This window comes from Lycium barbarum, chromosome 3, assembly GCF_019175385.1.
Source record: "Lycium barbarum isolate Lr01 chromosome 3, ASM1917538v2, whole genome shotgun sequence".
Lineage (NCBI taxonomy): Eukaryota > Viridiplantae > Streptophyta > Magnoliopsida > Solanales > Solanaceae > Lycium > Lycium barbarum.
Genome location: NC_083339.1, coordinates 31,900,677 through 31,922,886, shown reverse-complemented (window position 1 = coordinate 31,922,886; position 22,210 = coordinate 31,900,677). Strand labels below are relative to the sequence as shown.

Below are 22,210 nucleotides of genomic sequence, written 5' to 3'. Positions count from 1 at the left end.
GGAAGAATTGAGAAAAGGTAAGAATTTTATGTCCTTATTATGTTATGGAAGATATATACATGTTGTAGTTTGTGGAAGTGAGTGTAAAGTATGAAACTTGTGTGTTGAGTGTGTGCATGTGTGTGGCCGTGGGGTGTGGTGCATGTAGGGGAGCGAATTTATTTTGTTTAGCATCTTAATTATGTTGTTGTAGCCTTGTGATGGAAATGGAAGAATAATGGGTTAAGTTAGCATGAAAAATTTGTTGTTGAGTTGCTATCGGAAAGCATGCGATTTCGTTATAAATTATGTAATTAAGAAAATGAAGTTGTAAGATGTAAGTGGTGATTGTTGTAGGTGAAATCGGAAGATAAAAAGGTGTGGTGAATATTCATGTTGAGAATTGGAGGTTTTGGGTGGATTATGGTTCGGTGGAACTTTTCCATATTTTGTAGAATAATGTGAAATATTTTTGAATTGTATTCGAATGGTCTTGAATTAGTAAATAAATAGGAAAACGTTGACATTAGTTTGAAGGTGTGAAGTTGGAATGGGAATGGTTGCATGATGAAGAAAGGAAGAACATTTATATTAGAATGTATTTTGTTGTAGTTGTTGATGTTGTTGGCATTGTTGTGTTGTTGTTGTTGATGTTTTTGGCCGAGGTGATTCTCGGGGACGTTAAATTTATAGGGGAAATGCTGCCGAAATTTCGGTAGACAACATGAGTTTAAGATTGGAATTCTAAAAGCTTATAACTTACATTTGGTAACTATGACCAATTGTAGATTCTGTACGAAACGGGAGTTGAGTTTGGACGAGCGTAAGAAGCGCAAAAGGTATGTAAAGCTATCCTTTCCCTTCTCTTGGCATGTCCTAGATGTACTAGGTCTTGATTTGAGCCTCGGGGATCATTCCTTTCATAGAAATCCGAGTTTGACTTTTCGTACTGTTCATTCAATGGAATTGAACTTTAAAGGGTGCTTTTTGTTGGAAAAATGGTTAAACCTCCATAACTTTCACAAATGTACTCCGATCGCTCTGAGACTTCCACGGAGGACTTCCCAAGGCCTAATGCACGTAATTTTTGTACGTCACCTCGACTTGACCCAAGGTGGACCCACAAGTCCCGACACCTTTTGTATTGCTCCATTTGACTTAGCTCTGTACGGTAACTAAAGGGAACTTTGGGTTAACGTCCCTAGCTTCTGTAGACGGACTCGAATTGTCTGAAGATAGTCATAGAGGTTGCATGATGAATGATGTCCGTAACGATAATTGAAAGGCATTTAGTTCTCACTACTTTGCATATGTATACGGTTGTTAAACCCTTATGCTGAATTGGATCTATTGAAACTTGGTTGTGGATTACTAGTGAATTCAAAAAAAAGAAATTTATTATTGAAATTTACTAATTGTTAGTCTCAAGCTAAAGGGAATATAAAGTCGATTTCAAAACCACTCCGACGGGGGTGCGATATTTTATTATTTAGACTTTTCAAAACCTGTCACGACCCGACTAGGGGCCGTGACGAGTACCCGATACTTGTACCGAGCACCCCTTATCTATCATATTACCATAGATATATTTTTTTTTCGTTACTAAACATTTACATCAATAGCATAGGTATAACCTGGACTAGTAAACTTCGTTAGCACGTTATACATAGACGCGAGTAATCTGGAATACAAAACTTCCAACTATACACATCTGTCTACGAGCCTCTAGACATAGCATACATATACATGGAAAGGGCTGCGTACAGCCGAGCCCGAATATATACACAAAATAGTAGTACCAAAAGACTGGGCTCCGAGACAACTGGAGCGCTGCCAAATACTGCTGATGGAACTCCTAGAGATCAGAACCGCCTACCTGCTGACCTGCGCGGCATGAAACGCAACGTCCACAAGAAGGGACGTCAGTACGAATAGTGTACCGAGTATGTAAGGCATGGAAAATAATACAGGCAGTAGCATAGCGTGCAGTTAATAATATCATGAAGTCATAGGACAAATAAAAAAAAAGCAAGAAATAACCTGTGCCTAGGAAGGCCCCTTTTGGGCGGCTACCGTGCATGACTTGTCTTTTCCCCCCTTTTTCTTTGAAACGCTCCCTCTCCATGAACGTAGAAGATAGAACTTATATTATATCGTATCATGTCCTACTGCGCCCTATCGTATCCTAACGTGCATATCAGGTCGTGTCCTATCGTGTATTATTATGGTATATCGTATCATAGCCTGGAGTATCCTGGTATATCATATCGCAGCATAGCTTGTCATACATATCTTATCATAGTATAGCGTATCATAGTATATCATATCATAGCGTAGCGTATCATAGTATATCATAGCATAGCTTTCCTTTGAAAATCTTTTCTTGTTTCTTTATATATAAAAAAAATAGGATATGTCATATTGCCGAGGCGTCGGCAGCCGATCCATTTAGCCATAAATGTAAATCCCGCGTCCGGGCATCCCGCGTCCGGGACGATATCATGTCATGTAATGCCAACTGATCAGATGGAAATGCGTGTATAACGCTCTGCCCTTATTCCCATCTTCCCCGTATACGTGTACATACATCATGTTTATATTTCCTAAGCATACACACATCTTATGTACGTATACATGTTTTATATCTATCTATCTATATATATATATATCATACAAGCACGCAAGGGGGCCAAAGGAAAAATCACGTATTTGTCGGAGTGACGTACGGTCGGTGAACTCCGATTATATTACGGAACAATCATGGTCGCTGTATCTCTCCTTGAAGGAACAAGTATTTTTAAGGCAAGACTAACAACGGGAAATAGAATTAGAAGTAAACAGGGAATACAATTATGGGCATCATAGATGTCGATTCGTGAGCTTTGAAATCATTAAGGAGTGGTGTCATAGCTAGGAAGTGGAAATAAAGTTTAAGAAATAGGTTATCACCTTTCATATTCATATTCAATCCTTAGCATAGAAATCTTAGTCGCGGGTCATGCTGATCGTATTTGTCATAGGCATGTTCTCTTTTCTTAGCGTCGTCGTTATCGTTATTGGCATAGAAGTACTCCCATGGGAATAGTTATAATGTTCGTTATTTAGTAGCGGGATAGGGGGTAAAGGTTTTCTTTTGGGTTCCACTTCAAGGTAGGTCAAACGGGGATATAAAGAAATTCCAGGGCAGTGGGGCCCACCTCGGGCCGAATGAGGTAGCGTTCATGGTTTACAGGTGTTACATGTCATGGTGTTACTTGTGAGGGTTTTAGGGTAATCGGGTCCTATTTATGCAAGTTCTAGGGGTGTGAGGGGTGTTTCCAACATTTTGCACATTTTCTTATTCAATTCTACTGAAGGAAATGGAAGAAACTTTAGGTGCGGATTCCAAGGAATAGGGTTGTTCCCGAGGCTCGTACCCGACTTATTATATTTAAGACATGCCATAGAAAGAAGGGTGAAGCCTTACATACCTCTTTCCGCGTCCTTTGCTACTCCGAATTCACGACACAATCTCGTCAAAATCTGCAAATTGGTCAAGTTTACCAAAACTTTCATTAGTGTACTTTGAATTTGAATCTTAATGAAGCACTTTGCTACCGAAATTTTGGCAGCATTTCCTCTGTAAATATACCATCCTCGACATTTAACTTGGTCAAATTCTCATCAAACACAATCCGGGAATTTAACCCGGCCAAACTAACAACACAATATCAACAACCATACTAACAATTTCCATATTCAATCCAAGTTACATTATATCAACTCAATCAATATACTACCTCTTTCAAAACCTTCCAACTCCAATAATAACATTAACAACATTATAATTCATGTACCAACAACACCATACTAACAACATTATCTTCCATACAAGAACATTATTTTCAATTTACACAATGTTCAAACAACCCACTTTATACACACTTCCACCCGAATCTCACAATATTATCAAATACGACCACACATTACTTTCTTCCACATTTATGGACTTCACTATCATTTTACACATTCACGACATAATTTATTCAAATATAAGAATTTAAGCTAACGTCAAATTCACTTCTTTGTCGCTTCCACAACGACTATAACTTCGTTATCATTATGGAATGCATAACGACACAATTAGAACACCGCATAAAAATCGATCCGATTGTCCTACTCACATCACCATATTCGGCCACCATTAGACACACAACTACAATTTCTCCAAAATGATGCAACTTCAATTGTCAACATGGTATTCACAACACTAACAACCAACACTAGACAAATTAATTAGAACATAATTTTCTACACACAAGTACATGTTCCACACCTCACGGCTTCATCATAATTTCCTTCTCCATGAGTTTCATCCACTTCTAACATGCTACAACACACAAAATCATCCATAACATGCAAAGTAAATGAACTCTTACCTTCTTCTTTGATCCTTCTTCCTAGCCAAAGTTGTAGCTTCAAGAACTTGCGTTTTCTTGCTCCAATGAATACACCACCTTGTTGTGCACCCTCTAATTGGTTGAAAATAATTTTTGAAGGAATTTTATCAATTTTTTTCTTGGCAAATCTCTTCTTGGCCGTGACTTGCTCTTCTCTCCTCTCTTCTTGGTTTTTCTTGAAGTTTCTATGGACTAAGATAAACATTAAGATGACTTGGTCATCTTTTAATATATTCATTAGGCTCCCTTGGTGGGCTTAAGCCCACCCCTTAACCGTCCACCTTGGCCCAATTAGCAAGCCCACTTATTATTATTTTTTTTTCTTTGTTTTGCATCTCATAAAAATTATTTTCCAACTTTCAAAATTTACCCTTCGTCTTCCTCCATATTTCCACGAATCATATTGAAACTTCCCTTTATGCTCTTGACCTTTCTCATTATCTTGACTTCTAAATTCTTCTTAATCAACTCATGTACCAAACAACCTAAAATATTGCATTGCTTGTTGTCTTCCCGCGATTATCTTGAATTATCCGATGGCATAAAATGCAGGATGTAACAAAACCACTACGAAGGGGGTGCGATATTTTATTATCTAGACTTTTCAAAACCACTCCAAAGGGGGTGCGATGGCCTCAGCTCATGTCTGAGCGCGCTATGGACCCAGCTTATGCCCGAGCGAGCTATGGCCTCGGCTGATCACTGAGTGAGCTATGGCCTCGGTTTACGCCTGAGTGTGCTATGGCCTCAGCTTATGTCTGAGTGAGCTAATTTCAAAACCACTCCGAAAGGGGTGCGAGGTTTTACTACTGCTTTTCATTTACGATCTATTTTAATTTATATATTATATTATTATGCCGGAAGCGGCTGTCCGAAGGGACTATTATATTATTATGCCGGAAGCGGCTGTCCGAAGGGACTATTATATTATTATGCCGGAAGCGGCTGTCCGAAGGGACTATTATATTATTATGCCGGAAGCGGCTGTCCGAAGGGACTATTATATTATTATGCCGGAAGCGGCTGTCCGAAGGGACTATTATATTATTATGCCGGAAGCGGCTGCCCGATGGGGCTATTATTGATATTGAGCCTGAAGCGGCACGCACGTTGTATCGTATTATTTACTTGAAAAGAAGTGTTAGACTACATTGCTTATTTAAATATGTTGGTTGGATTGTGTTATTTACTTAAGGACTGTTTGAGACTTTATGTACACATCTCTGCTTCTACCAGCGAAAACTGCAGGTATTGGGTTGGTCACGACTACTTCTTCCCTAAACTATGTGATAGTTATGATTTATTATCGCTTTACATACTCAGTACATATCTCGTACTGACCCCCCTTTCTTCGGGGGCTGCGTTTCATGCCACGCAGGTCCAGGGACGCGACCCGGCGATCCAGCTACTTAGGGGAAGTCAGCACTGGGAGTCAGGCAGCTCCACTTGTTCCGGAGGCTGTTCCTATTTCTGTATAATCTTGTATATATGTCTTGCAGGTCATACTCTTTAGAGTCTGCGAACAGCGTGGGTCTCATGGGTACTGTTTGGTTTTGTCGATCGATGTGTTGTTATAAAGTAATGGTGTAAGCCTCTTTGGCTCGCTTAGTCTTATGTCATGTATATGTATGTACATATGTAACACGCCTTGAGACGTTTTGAGTAACGTGTTGACATTAGTATAGTATTTGTAACTAAAAAAAAAAAAAAACGCCATAAATGAGAACAAGTATGGTAAGTTGGGACATCGGGCAGGGTAAGCTCGATCGCTTGTCATGGCCCTAGTTGGGTCGTGACACATAGATTCAGTTTGATTATATGTAACAGGTTCGTATACGGGTGCCCAATTCGGGCACTAGTCATGGCCCACGGGGTTGGGTCGTGACAGTATCAGTACAAACACTATGTACCGATAGATATCATAGGTGTTACACCTTGAAAATTTCCCGTTAACGTACAGTGAATAGACTAACGAAGGGCACGACGTATACGATGTTTTGATAAGTAAGAAATAACATATGATGATTCTAAATGAGATTTCAAAGACATGTGAGGTAGGAGACGGAAGTTGTTAAGGAAAGCAAGGTATAGGTTATGTGTCGGGAAAGATTTACGAGTATCGAATTAATGATGGCTTAATGATGTTCTGGAGAAGATTTATAATGTCCCTTAGATTGTTAACAAAGAGTTAAACAAGTGTCAAGAAGGTTCCTTAAGGATTGGAGATCAAACGAACGACGGAGATCATTTTAGGGAAATGGGGTTATACGACCGACTTTTACGGTCCGTATAAGGGTCCGTATAACACCCAGTAGAGATGATGTTTGCCTGGTGGTGAACCATGACCACTTATATGGGTCGTGCAATGTTATACAGACTGTATAGGTGTTTGTGGAAGTCCCGACGGGCTGAGTTAAGGTCAATTATATAAATGTGATCCCACTTCACTAATTTCATTTCCCACACTTCTTCATCTCTCTCAAGGCTTCTAGAGGGTTCCACACACTTCTTCCATAAGAACTCAAGAGAGATTCAAGATCAACTTCATCAAACCAAGAGAGTCAAGTGTATGAGACACATTAAAGTTCATCCAAGCCGAGGAATTCCAATGGAAGTGAACTAGGGTTTTGGTGCAAGAGAAGTATTTCCACTCAAGGCTTATTCCTACATTATATAAGGTAAGTTTTATGATCTTTTCATGTTGTTAAGTTAATGGTATGAGCGGTGCTCGGCGGTTAGCCCCGGGTACCCGTCATGGCCCCTAGTCGGGTCGTGAGAAAAGTGGTATCAGAGCAGTTCAGTCCTAGGAAGTGTTTACGAGCCGTGTCTAGTAGAGTCTTGTTTATGGTGTGTTGCGCGCTACACTAATAAACAAGAGGCTACAGGGCATTTAGGAAAAATGACCATTCTTCTTCTTAAAAGATTGTGCGATAGAGCCGTGTATAAGATTTTCTCCTCCCTAATAGTGTGCTATGATTTCAGAAATGCCGTCAAAGGGAAAAGCTACAGCCGCCCAGAAGGGAAAGATTACGATGAAAAGGCGGGTAGAAAGAGAGCTACCAATGAATGTAGAAGAGGGTGAATCACATAATGAGGCTCCATCTAATACCTCTTCTACTCCGCCTATTATAGAAGAACAAGAAGGGGCTTCAGCTCCAGCTCCTATGCCTCCAGTTCCTCCACCGGCTACTTCGGGTCAACAAGTGACTGAGGCTATTCATCTATTGACGTAGTTAGTTGCCGCCCAGGTGTAGCGGCAGGGTTCGGGTTCAAGTGACAGGGTCGTTAGTACTAGAGCCCGTGATTTTATGAGTTTGAATCCTCCGGAGTATTTCAGGTCAAAGCCGAATGAAGACCCGCAAAGTTTTATTGATGAAATGTTGAGAACATTGAAGATTATTCATGCCTCTGAAACTGAATCTGTGGAGTTGGCATCTTATAGACTCCGAGATGTGGCGGTATTATGGTAATAATTGGATATCATCAAGAAAAGGGAACGCGCCTCCTCCCGTTTGGCAAGAATTTGTAGATGCCTTCATCCGCCACTATTTGCCACTCGAAGTCCGTCGAGCTAGAGCGAATAGGTTCTTAAATCTAAAACAAGGAAATATGAGTGTCCGGGAGTATAGCCTTCAGTTTAATTCATTGGCTAGCTATGCCCTGACTATGGTGGCCGACATTGGGGATAGAGTGCATAGATTCGTGAGTGGATTAGGGCCACATTTGTTCAAGGACTACTTGACGACTTCGTTGCAAGATAGGATGGATATTTCCCGCATTCAAGCCCATGCCCAGAATTTAGAAGGACAACAATATCCGCAAAGGGGTGATCGTGATATTGATTGAAGGCAAAGCAAGAGGGCCAGATCTATGGGGGCAGGTAGTGATTATAGACGGGGATCAAGGCAGGCATATTCTAGACACTCAGGCTAGTCGGCGACTAGTGCGCCTCTACGATTTACAGGTAGGAGATTTGATCTCTCCTTTCCTTCAGGACAGGGTCAGAGTTCGAGAGCTTCAGGTTCTCAGTTTGGGGGTGATCATAGTCAGAGGAGACCACCAGTATCGTGATGTAGTCAGTGCGGTAAATTACATTCGGGGCCATGTTGCCAAGGCACATATGCTTTCTATGTTTGGGACAGACTGGGCACTTGATGCATGATTGTCCCTCGAGGTATGGTAGAGGCGGGGTTCAGCCCACAGGGTCAGCAGTTGGTTCCTCTTCAGTGCGCCCGATAGGGCAGACTCCCCAGATTCCAGCAGGTCGAGGTAGAGGCAGAGGGGGAGCATCTATTTCAGGTGCCACTCAGCCCCGTATATATGCTTTAGCCGGGCGACAGGATCTTGAGTCCTCCCCGGATATGGTTACATGTATATTATCTGTATTTTCCCATGATATGTATGCATTGATAGATTCGGGTTCTACCCTATCTTATATTACTCCGTATGTTGCTGGTCGTATTGGGGTGAAACCCAAGCCAATTAAACCTTTTGAGGTATCTACTCCGGTTGGTGATCCCGTGATAGCTAGACAAGTGTACAAAAATTATGTAATTGTGATATGCGACCGCCAGACTAAAGCTGATTTAGTTGAGCTGGAAATGTTAGATTTCGATGTGATTGTGGGTATGGATTGGTTGGTCTCATGTTATGCTAATGTTGATTTCCGAATGAAAGTAGTTCGATTTCAATTTCCGGGAGAGCCCGTGCTTGAATGGAAGGGTAATACAGCATCTCCAAGAGGTAGGTTTATTTCCTACCTTAGGGAAAGAAAGATGATAGCTAAGGGCTATATTTATCACTTAGTCCGAGTTCAGGATACCGAAGCAAAGTCGTCAACTTTCCAATCCGTTCCGGTAGTGAATGAATTTCCGGATGTATTTCTAAATGAACTTCCAGGCCTTCCTCCGGAAAGAGAGATTGATTTCTCTATTGATGTGTTGCCGGACACCAAGCCTATTTCTATTCCTCATTACCAAATGGCTCTGGCAGAATTGAAAGAGTTAAAGGCACAGTTGAAATATTTGCTTGAGAAGGGGTTTATTAGACCTAGTTCATCACCGTGGGGAGCACCAGCCCTATTCGTGAGAAAGAAAGATGGTTCTTTACGGATGTGTATCAATTATAGGCAGTTGAATAAGGTGACGATAAAGAACAAATATCCTCTCCCAAGGATTGATGATTTGTTTGATCAATTACAAGGTGCCAAGTGGTTTTCCAAAATAGACTTGAGGTCCGGTTATCACCAAGTGAGAGTTAAAGAAGAAGATATTCCCAAAACAGCTTTTAGAACGAGATATGGCCATTATGAATTTCGGGTGATGTAGTTTGGGTTAACTAATGCTCCGGCTGTGTTTATGAATTTGATGAATAATGTATTTAGGCTTCTCTTGGATTTACTCATAATAGTATTCATTGATGATATTCTGGTATACTCTCGCACAGAATCAGAACATGCAGACCATTTACGTATTGTTCTTGGAATTCTTCGAACTCGAGAATTGTATGCAAAATTTTCAAAGTGTGAGTTTTGGCTGAATTCTGTGACATTTTTGGATCATGTTATTTCAGATGATGGCATTCGAGTTGATACTCAGAAAATTAAAGCTGTGAAGACTTGGCCAAGGCCTAAGACGCCTACAGAAGTCCGTAGTTTTCTGGGATTGGCAAGTTACTATAGAAGGTTCGTAGAAGGATTTTCCTCTATTTCAGCCCTATTGACGAAGCTAACCCAGAAGTCAGCTAAATTTCAGTGGAATGATGCTTGTGAGCATAGCTTTCAGGAATTCAAGGATAGGTTAACTTCTGCTCCGGTCTTAACACTCCCAGAAAGGCCAGATAGTTATGTTGTATATTGTGATGCTTCCGGTATTGGGTTAGGACGTGTGTTAATGCAGCACGTTGTACCAACACATCATCTATGACTCCAATTGGCCTCTTGATAGATCTGTCTGCCATCTGTATTCACATAGAAGTCGGTCTAGGGGTCCCCAATCCAGATTGTTTGAAAATAGCAGGGGGCATCAAGTTAATACTCGCCCCATTATCACACAGAGCACGGGCGAATGCATGAAGCCCAATATTGCACGGAATAGTGAATTCCCCTGGGTTTCCTTTCTTCTGAACTGTGGTGGAAGCAATAATTGAACTCACTCGATGAGTTAAATTCACTATCTCATGTTGAACAAACCTTTTCTTTATAAGCAGATCTTTCACAAACTTAGAAAATCCGGGCATCTCTTGACAACATCTAAGAATGGAAAATTCACTGTTAACTGTTTCCACTAATCATAAAACTTCTGACACTTAGCATCATCATTCTTTTTTGCCAACCTCTGAGGAAAGGGAGGCTTTGCTTTGTATATCTGAGTCAAAGGGCGAAGAGCCCCTTTTATCGTGTGTTTCCCTGTATCAGCAGCAACTTCTGGAATATCAGCAACTTTTTCTTTACCTTGGACTTCCTCGTCAATAATAGGCACTTCAGAACGCACCTCTTCTTCCTCAATCATAGGTTCTAGATCAACCACATTCTTGTCAGCACCTTGAAGTATTTTACCACTCCTTGTGCTAATAGAAAAAGTATGTTCCACTCCCCCATCATTCTTCGGGTTTGGAATAGTATCACTAGGAAGCCCTCCTTTTCTAGTAGGATGTTGTTCTCTAGAAAGATCACGCATCTGATGTTTGGGATTCTGAATAGCTGCTGAATGAGAGACCACCGTCTCTGAAAGCCCAGATAATGTCTTTTCAGTGTTCGTCTGACTTGCTAACACTTTCTCAAGCATTGACTCCAACCTCAAACTACCTTGATCATTAGATTTCCCTTTTGGTGCAATGTAAAAGTTGGAACTTCTGTTCCAAAATTACCGTTGTTGTTGTTGAATCTCCCTTGGTTCGGTCCACCATAGTTGTTATTGTCGTTCCCTTGGTTGTTGTTGTAGTTTCCTTGATTATGTGACCCCTGACCTTGTTGGGGTCTCCAGTATCTCTGAATCGGCCCAAGAATGTCCCCTTGCATTATGTAATCTGCATACTAAACATTCTCAACTTGCGGAGGGGTCCCTCTTGATATGGACACTCATGGACTTGGTACATGCCAGGCGGCAGGCCAGAGATATCTTCACAAACATTTACCTTCTTCGTTTCTTTCTCATCAAGCCTCTTTGTTAGTAAAGAAAGACTAGTGGCCAATTGTGCCAATGTCTGCTGCGTTTCCTGGCGATCTTTCACAATGTTTTGAATCAACGGTGTTCCAAGTGATAGTCCATCAGAATTACTTGAATGAGATGTTTGGCTGTGAGTAGTCAATCGGTTAAGTATATCAGTAATAGTAGCATAGGACTTGTTCATGAAACACCCGCTGACAGCATTATTGGCTATTGCTTGGGTCATAGGATCCACACCTCTGTAAAACTTCTCCTTCAAAATCTGTTCTGGAAAACCGTGGTTTGGACTCCTATCCAAATATTCCTTGTACCTCTCCCAAGCTTCAAAAAGGTTTTCCCCATTACGTTGTTTGAATTCGTAAATCTGATCACGAATTTCAGCCCTTCTACTCTTTTTTTTAAGCACAGCCACCAGAAAGGTGGAAATTTATTGATAAAGAAAATATGTACATATCAATCCAAAAGTGATTGATCAAATAAATAAAAACAACAGAAAGGAAAATCAACAAGTGGAAAAAGGAAATATAGATTTTAGTTTAAAACAGACTATTGACAACTATTGATCCAAGGGTCTTGACTTGATAACTTCTATCATACCTTCAAAGTCTCACAGGTGGCATGTTTCAAATCAGTTGAATCATTCTTCAGGCCACTTAAATATAGTTGTGATCTTCTGTACAAACCAGCATCTGTATGGAAGCAAAAACCACTCTCAGCTTTGAACCATTGTCAAAAGAGAATGAATCCTAGCCTGGACATATGTAGCATCCATATCAAGAAATGACACCTTAATATAGTTACTGTATCTGTCCATGCTAGTTAAGAAAGCATTTGAATATGACTTTTCTACATATCTTGCTTATCATCCTGGTGATCTTTCAAAAGCTGTACTTTTCTTTCAATGTTCAAATTGTCCAGCTTAATCCTTTGCATGAAGCCAGGTCTCTATGATACTTGATCAATAATTAGAACAGTCTACTACTTAGATCATGAGCATCACACCATTTATATTAAGGAATGAGCATGCCAAGCACACTGATACCACCCTAATACAAATGCTGTAAATACTCACAATCAGTTGGCAAACTGTACTCAGTAATAGTTACACTTCTGTTGTCAATCTGGTGCTTTGTCTTGAAGGGTTCTTATTCTCAAGTTTGGAATTCCTCTCTCCATATTCAGAATCCTCTTAGCTTGACTTGGCAATTCCTGAAAATTATGAAACTGAACTGAACCTGCAAAAACAAAAACCAAGTTATTTAAAAAATCTGCAAGCCCATTTCCTTCTCTATGTATATGCTCCACAGATACTCTTTGATCATCCATCATCCTCTTGATATCATCCACCAACATTGAAATGCTCCAAGGGACCTTCCATTCAGCATTTAATATCTTCTTCATGGTCATGGAATCAATGTCTATGATCAATCGAAAAAGCTGCTTTTCCACACAGCATCTCAGTCCCATTCTAATAGCCTCAGCCACAATATTTGTTCCATCTGTCAAAATTTTAGCAGCTGCATACACCAAATCTCCCTCTTCATTTCTTATACAAAAAGCAGCAGAACTTGGTCTTGGATTTCCTTTAGCAGCTCCATCAGTATTACACATATATACTCCAGATGCAGGTCTCCTCCATTTAATAATTCTGCATATAACAGTAGGCTTATATCCTTCAAAGAACTGAACAATCTGATGCCATACAGTTGGAATATGCAGCCCAGGAAACTGAACTTTACATAACATATGAATGTTCATATTTATGTCATATAGCACTCTATTCAGATTCATAGTACCACGATGAAGCCTATTGTTTCCCCACTTCCATATTTGCCACACAATAAAAGTAGGCACTGCTTTGTATATGGTCTTCATTTTGAAATGGCATTTTGCTTCCCACCAACTTCTTATAGCATGTTTGACCTGAACACAATTCATGCTCAATCCAGCCCCCGTATTGAAGTATCTCCATACCTTTGTAGCCAAATCTCCACACAGAAACAAATGGTTTATAGTCTCCATCTGAGCATTATGACAGCAGCAACAGTTTGAAACTAATGGAATGCCAATACTTGCCACCACTTCATCAATTGGGACTTTAAATTTCCACAATCTCCACATGAAGAATGAAATTTTAAAAGGCACACCTTTGATCCACATATTCTGACATGGCACTGTTACATTAGCTTTTTGTCTTAATAACTGCCATGCACTACTTACTGTAAACCTGCCTGTACTTGTCATCATCCACCAAGGTCTATCCCATTCATTTGATGCATATTTAATGTCAATTTCCTGTATTATATGCTGCACAATATCTTCAGGAAACAGCTGCATGAGTTTGCTGATATTCCATCCTCCATCTGTCATAAGTTCAGAAACATCTTTAGCATGCTCATTAATTTGCCAGGACTGGGGAACCACATAGCTAAGAGCACCTAGCTTAGTCAAATTGTCAAACCAAATGTTTGAACTTCCAATCTTTGGCTCCCACCAGATTTCCTGTTCTATACTTTCCCTTGCTTCCAACATCATCATCCAGACTTGTGACCCTCCCTTCCATTGAACCACCTGAGGAATTTGTGTTTTGCAGTATTTATTCCACATGAAATTATCCCAGAGAGAACTAGTGGTTCTAAACTTCCACCAGAGTTTAGCACATAAAGCTTTGGATATGTCATAGATAGACCTGAAACCCAAACCTCCTTCATGTTTGGGAATGCACATGTTAAGCCAAGCTGCCCAGTGTCTGCATTTTCCTTCCTCCTTATTATTCGAAAAGAACCTGGCAAACATCTTGTGTAATTCCTTTATAACACATTTAGGAGGACTTATAGCAGATAAAACATAAATTGGGATACTTTGAAGGACACTTGTAATCAACACTTGTCACGACCCGACTAGGGGGCCGCGACGAGCACCCGGTGCTATTCCACCCGGGCACCCCTTAACATACTTCCACTTAACATCTAGGTGAGCCACATAGTAAAACATACATTTCTATCCATCAATCATACTAGTCATTTTGGACAACAAGCTCTTTATATCATCATAGGCATTTATGCCACATCAATGTACATGGGCCGACGAGGCCAACCAAAAAGGAATACAAAATATAGGCAGACAAGGCCAAACACATCTAACCACATACACATGGCTACGAGCCTCTAAGAAGAGTATAACATATCACATAAGCGGGTTAGGACCCCGCTATGCCCATAATTATGTACACAAAAGAATAAGTACCCAAAAGCTATGGCTCCGAAGGAAATGGAGCTTTGCTATGTAATCTCTGAGTAAGAAGCTATGGATCGAACCTGTCTCCCTGTGCACCTGCGGGCATGACGCAGCGTCAACAAACAAAAGGACGTCAGTACGAAGAATGTACTGAGTATGTAAAGCATGATCAATATCAATATGGAAGCATAAATAGCAACATAAGAAATATCATAGAATGAGAGATGGCAATATCATTATCATATGCACTTACTTGCCTTTCTTAGGAACTTTCCATTTCTAATACGCGTTTGTGTACATACATCATTATCCGCATTCATAATAGTAACCGTACCATATTTGTGCTCGTATTCGTATACATGCCCCTTATTCACATTCATATACATAGTCATATCATATTCGTATTCATATCATATGCATAATCATATCATATACATAGCATTTACATAGCATACCCGACTATGGAGGATCGGTGTTTCATACATACTTGGCCAACCAAGGCTCAAGGTTACTCATACCTGGCCCTACCAAGGCTTCAGGGTGTCACGACCCAACCCCGTGGGCCATGACTAGTGCCCGACCTGGATACTCGTATACGTACCTGTTGGATATAGTCAAACTGAATCTAAGAACAATATGGAAACTTGCAAAAGAACTCCAAGGTTCATAACGTCGTCATGTATATATATATATATCCAGATAAACTGTCTCCTGAGGAGTCACACTAATCAAGTCGTAAAATGATACGCAAGCCGACAAGGCTGCCACTACAGACGAACATCATATCATAGCACATCGTGTAGACACAGCTGAACAGAACTTATACATAACCCACACATATGTCTACAGACCTCTAAGAGTATCAACAGTGAAATATGACGGGACAGGGCCCCGCCGTACCCCTGGATAAACATATACATATACATCATAAGATCTGTACCAAAATTCTAGGCTCTGGAACAACGGAGCTCTCAAAGACAGCTGAGTAGAAGTCCTATGTTGAAGGGTCACCAAACCGACTATCTGTACCTGCGGGCATGAAACGCAGCCCTCCGAAGAAAGGGGGGTCAGTACGGAATATGTACTGAGCATATAAAGCATGAAATACGATAAAGAGAATCATACTGAACTAGAGATTACCAGAAACAAGTATGGCTTTTAAAACATCAATACACTTGCCTTATGAAATGAAAATCATGCATATCAATATCATATATCATATCCGGCCCATTATGGGACTCGGTGGATAAGGTCGCCACATACCATCCTTGGCGCCATACACATCATAACTCCATAAACACATCATAACGCCATAAACACATCATAACACCATCAGATCATCGCACCATCACGCCATCACATCATAACACCATCATATATATATATAGTATCCCGGCCCTCTAGTGAGGGGCTTGATGAACAATGCAGTGAAACTGTGCACGAAAACGTATCCTGGCCCGGGACTCAGTGAAAGACATATTGAGGCATGCACGAGTAGAGTAGTGAGCAACCATTTGCAAATTAAAGCATTATCAAAGACTCAATGGAATACTCATTTTAAAATCAAGACAATAGTCATATCAAATACCTTTCAAATGTCACAATGGATTATATCAAAATAGAACTTCTGGAATGGTATACACGTATTAGAATATAATAAAATAGCTTCTGGAAATCAAGAACGGTAGCCATCCTAGTGTCTCTAAGAATAGGAACTTCTTTGGAATCATATACACATCGTCTATTCGTTTCATAAAGATCATGCCAAAAAAAAAGAAGGGTTAACTTTACATACCTGTTAAAGATTAATCGTAATCACGTTCGCTTCGTCGCCCCTTTAGCCTATTTAATATAAAAGTAACGCTATCGTTAGTCAACTATACTTCCTAGCTCATAGATCTGTAACCAATCGCCTATAGGACTCATTCTTTAACTTATACTTTCTTCATTAGGGTTTTCATGAGTTAAGGACTTAACGGAAATCGGGCAGCATTTCCCCTATATATTCGCCTAACCCGAACTTCCAATTAGCCTCCTATTATCACAGAAATACCAACAACGACAGTAATATAAATTTTCGTATAAAAACCCTTACAATTCAGCCCATAAACAATTAAAACAATCCAATAACTCTTCTTAATCCTTTTCCAATCCAAATCATTAACGTTTAAGATCATACGCCAAACAAACCAACATACGCTTTGTATACGATACTTTATACACTTCATTCTTCCAAATTTAGAATCCACATTAACGACATCACGACAACAACATATGAACATAACCACACTTTTATTCTTTCAACGCAACAATTCCATATAACAACCACAACTCCTAATATCAACGAATTCATGCAATTTCTTACTTCCAATTTCATCCAATCCAATTTTAATCCTTCCATTACAACACTATTAATACCATTACACCACAAAATAAGAAAATCTTACTTGAATTTTCTCGGAGGAATTTCTACACTTAATTGCTCCAATTTCACAATTTCTTCTTCCTCAATTCAATATCCAATGTTGCTATCACCTCCTTGAACTTGATCAAATATGCAACAAATCAATTTTTTGCCTCCATCCATGGCTGGCCGAGAGCAGCCATGGAAATGTCTTTTTTTTTTTCAAGTTCAACTTTATGAAAATGAAATTAGCTTCTAAGTTGTTCATCCAATTTTTCATATATATGTTGTCCCTCAACTTGACACGTGCTACCCCCGCCCCCCCCCATCCTATGACACATCAATTGACTTCTTGAATTATTATTTTATTTCGCGTGGGGCCCATAACCAATAATTAAATCAATTAATTTTAATTAATCATTAATCCTTACTCAATAATCTAATCATAATTAATTAATCCCTAATATCCAATAATATTTCTATACTAAATAAAATTTATAAATAATTTGTGTAGTAATTAAAATTGAAAATTAAAAGTTCCTATTTCATGTCCGATAATAACCCCGTCTTTAACTTAAGTCGATTAGCTTGCGAATAATCCGACGTACAAAAATACGGGGTATAACACAAGGTTACATCTACCTGGCCCTACCAAGGCGACAGGGTTGTCCGTACCATCTGCAGAGGTGTGCGCGCGTTTCGTAATCGTATACATACTTATTTACATATCATACCCGGCCTCATAAGCTCGGGGTACCATAACAGTCATACATAGGTCCATACATATACTAGCTCATAAGCATCATTTCTATTAACGCCATTATCATCATCGTCATCATTATCGTCATCGATATCATTATCACTATTATCGTCATTCGTCACATTTGCCTTAATGGTCCTACTCGTCATACGAGGAATTTAGTACAATCGTAGCATATCGAGAATCATAAGCTTAGTAGCTTTGAAGATAGAAGAATTCGGAGAACATTATAAGCTCGTAGAAGATTTAGATGATTGGCCAAAGAACCATGCCTTATGAAAGAAGGGTTAGCCTTACATACCTTTTTGTTAGACTATTTACCACTTGCACGTTCTCTTTCAACGGTTGCGTTTATACCTTCATTAAAGTCATACTATCGTTAGAATCGACGACTAGCACACATGGCTAAAGCTAGAGAAAATCGAACAGCATCTCCTTTATTTATACGACATTCCTCCATAGCGAATATCAACTCCCAAATGTCACTAATGCATTCACATTACCATAACAATAATCATTATTCATCCACATTATCCACATTTCTAGACTTACTTTCAACTACTCATATCCATGGTTATAACACACAACTATGTTCATTCACGTACATTGCTCATCTCATGTTCTCAACATCATTTATAACACATTTACATCACAATACATCAAGACTCATAACTCAATGCAAACTATTTCTCAAAATGTCACTATTCATCATTCATGACCCATTTTTCTATACCCATCTAATGTCCAAGAATTTCAACTCTCAAATACCTTAAACAACATATAAATACCATAAATCTTACCTTAGATGTTGTAGGAATGAGCCTTTGTCGAAATACTTCACTTGAGCAAAAACCCTAGTTTTCCTTCAATGAGATTTTCTTGACTTGAATAATCTTAATGGGTTTCCTTACACTTGATTCACTTGATTTGTTTTGTTGATGACTAATAATCCTTGAAATCTTGTGAAATAAATGTAGAGAGATGTTTTAGAGAGAAGGGATGAACTGTGGAAATGAAATAATAAACTTGGTCCCTTATTTAATAACTCAAAATCTGATCTTAAGTGAACAGCACAGTGGTCGTAAACTTAGTTTACGGTCCGTATTCCAGTTTACGGAACGTCCTTCGTGGTCGTATTTAATCATAACAGAACCAGAAACTCAGGCTGAAGCATGGTGATTTACGATCACGGTTTACGGTTCGTATTTCAGGTCGTATTTAACCATTTGATCATTTGGTAGAAAGTTGAAGTTTTGGAAGCCAAAATACGACATGGCAGTTTACGGACCGTATACCACTTTACGGTCCGTATTTCACTTTACGACCAACTGGCCAGAATGCAAACCTGCAACTTTTCACATTTCCAAAACCTATAATTATTCATTATGGAGCATAACCTATCTCTTTTTGCAATTGCCTTTGAAATCTTACTTAGGGTCGTCAAATGTTATTTCTTACTCATGAAAACATCGAATACTCGTACTCCTCAAGGGTCCATTCATTTGGACAACAATGGAGGATTTTTTCGAGGTGTAACATCCTTCCCCCCTTAAGAACATTCGTCCTCGAATGTTTAAAGTCTTCGGGGATTCTATAAAAAATTTGCCAGAGTCTGCCCTATAATATGGCACTACCATCCTGTCACAACAACCCAAAATATCATCGCCTCACAGGGCTACATCACAATATCAACATATCTATGGCCACACACGACCAAAAGCATGAAAAGGAAATCATACATACCTCATACCGCTGATGTTTCATCTTGAATCTCTCCCAAGGGCTGAAATAAATGAGGGTATCTGGATTTCATACTTTCTTCCGCTTCCCATGTCGTTTCTTCTCGTTTACTGCTTCTCCATAAAACCTTAACTGAGGCCACTTCTTTGTTTCTAAGCCTCCGCACTTGCCTATCTAGTATGGCAATGGGCACTTCTTCATAAGTCAACTTTTCTGTCACTTGCACATCGCTTATTGGCACGATCCTAGTAGGATCTCCAACACATTTTCGAAGCATCGAGACATGGAAAACTGGGTGAACTGACTCCAAATCCGAAGGTAGATCTAATTCGTAAGCCACTTTGCCCACTTTGCGCACAATCTCATAAGGTCCAATGTACCAGGGACTAAGCTTCCCCTTTCTGCCAAATCTCATTACACCTTTCATCGGTGACACTTTCAAGAATACCCAATCTTTCACTAGGAACTCTAAGTCTCTTCGGCGATTATCCGCATAGGACTTCTGACAACTTTGGGCTGCTAATAACCGATCTTGTATGAGCTTGACTTTCTCTATGGCTTGCTGGACCAAGTCTGGCCCTATCAGTCTGGCCTCTCCTATTTCGAACCACCCAATTGGGGACCTACACTTTCGCCCATATAAAGCTTCATACGGTGTCATTTGAATGCTAGAATGATAACTGTTATTGTAAGCAAATTCAATGAGTGGCAAATGATCATCCCAATTACCTCCAAAATCTATCATACATGCCCGTAACATATCTTCAAGAGTCTGAATGGTACGTTCAGCCTGTCCATCCGTCTGTGGATGAAATGTTGTGCTAAGGCTCACTTGGGTCCCTAGACCCTCTTGGAAAGACTTCCAAAAGTTAGCTGTAAACTGAGTCCCTCTATCAGAGATAATAGATACCGGAACACCATGGAGTCTCACTATCTCTTTAACATAAAGCCTTGCATAATCTTCTGCCACATAGGTCATTCTGACCGATAAGAAATAAGCTGCCTTTGTGAGCCTATCTACAATCACCCATATGGAATCATACTTACGTCGAGAACGGGGTAAGCCTGAAATGAAGTCCATGTTAATCACTTCCCATTTCCAAGTTGGGATTTCTATAGCTTGCAACAATCCACCTAGCTTTTGGTGCTCGATTTGTACTTGTTGACAATTGGGACATTGAGCTACGAATTCCGCTATATCTTTCTTCGTTCCATTCCACCAATAGATAGACTTAAGATCATGATACATTTTCGTCGCACCGGGGTGAACAGAATAATGAGAACAATGAGCTTCTCTCAAAATCTGGTGGCGTAAACCTGCCACATCGGGAACACATAATCTGCCTCGGCATTGGAGAACTCCGTCTCCTGAAATATCAAATGAGGACTCCTCTTTCTGAGGGAGTGTATCTCTATACTGCATTAGCATGGAATCTTCGTATTGTCGCTCTTTCACTTCTGCTACTAGCGACGAGGCTGCTGAATTCTGAATAGTAGCTCCCTTGCTACCTGAGTCCACTACTCAAACTTGTTACACCTCGGAAAATTTTCCGTTGGTACGCAAGCGAATGAACTAGTAAGGAGTACGAGTATACGATAGGTTCATGAGTAAGAAATGATGTTTGATGACCTTAAGTGATGTTTCAAAGGCATCCGATGTTAGGCGAGAAAGTTGGCTAAGATAAGGCAAAGTATTTGATAAGTATCGGGAAGGAATTACGAGTAACGAGTTAGAAAGGACCTAATGATGTCTTGGAGGAGAGGGATAACTTCCCTTAGATTGGTATTGAAGTGTTGTACAAGTGTTAAGAAGGTTCCATGAGGATTGGAGACCAAACGAAACGACGGATCGAAGTTCGGAATCACTGGGATTATACGGCCAAACATACTGGCCGTATAATTTATACGGTCCGTATGTCTGGACCGTATAACCAACCCAGCTTGGCCAAACTCTCTGGACCAAACATACGGCCAGGAAGTACGGTCCGTAGATTTTATACGAACCGTATGTTAGTCCGTATATTTGGTCGGGGCAGCTTTTGCTCAATAAATGTAAGGGACTAAGTTGATTTCATTTCATTTCCTTTGACACCCCTTCTCTCTAAAAACATCTCTCTACATTTATATTACAAGTTTTCAAGGATTATAAGCCATCAACAACATTAAGCAAGTGAATCAAGGGTAAGAACCCATCAAAAATCATCTAAAGTCAAGAAAACCAAATGGAGGAAAACTAGGGTTTTTTCTCAAGTGGAGTATTATCAACTAAGGCTTGTTCCTACAACTTCTAAGGTAAGATTCATGATATTTACATGTTGTTTGAGGTATTTGAAAGTTGAAATGCTTGGTCATTAGAAGAGAATAGCAAAATGGGTTATGAATGATGAATAGTGACGTGTTTGAGAAATAGTTGAATTGAATTACGATTGTTGTTGTGTTGTGATATGAATGCGTTATAAATGACGTTAAGACTATGAAATAGACT

The 22,210-nt window shown here is 39.8% G+C and overlaps 1 non-coding gene across 1 annotated transcript; it reads left to right on the top strand.

Annotated features, from left to right (window-relative positions):
- The first annotated feature begins 11,856 nt into the window (after positions 1-11,856).
- On the top strand, positions 11,857-11,962 carry LOC132634451 (small nucleolar RNA R71). Its single transcript, XR_009580174.1, has one exon. It is a non-coding gene; the product is annotated as a small nucleolar RNA R71 (small nucleolar RNA).
- Positions 11,963-22,210: the final 10,248 nt, after the last annotated feature.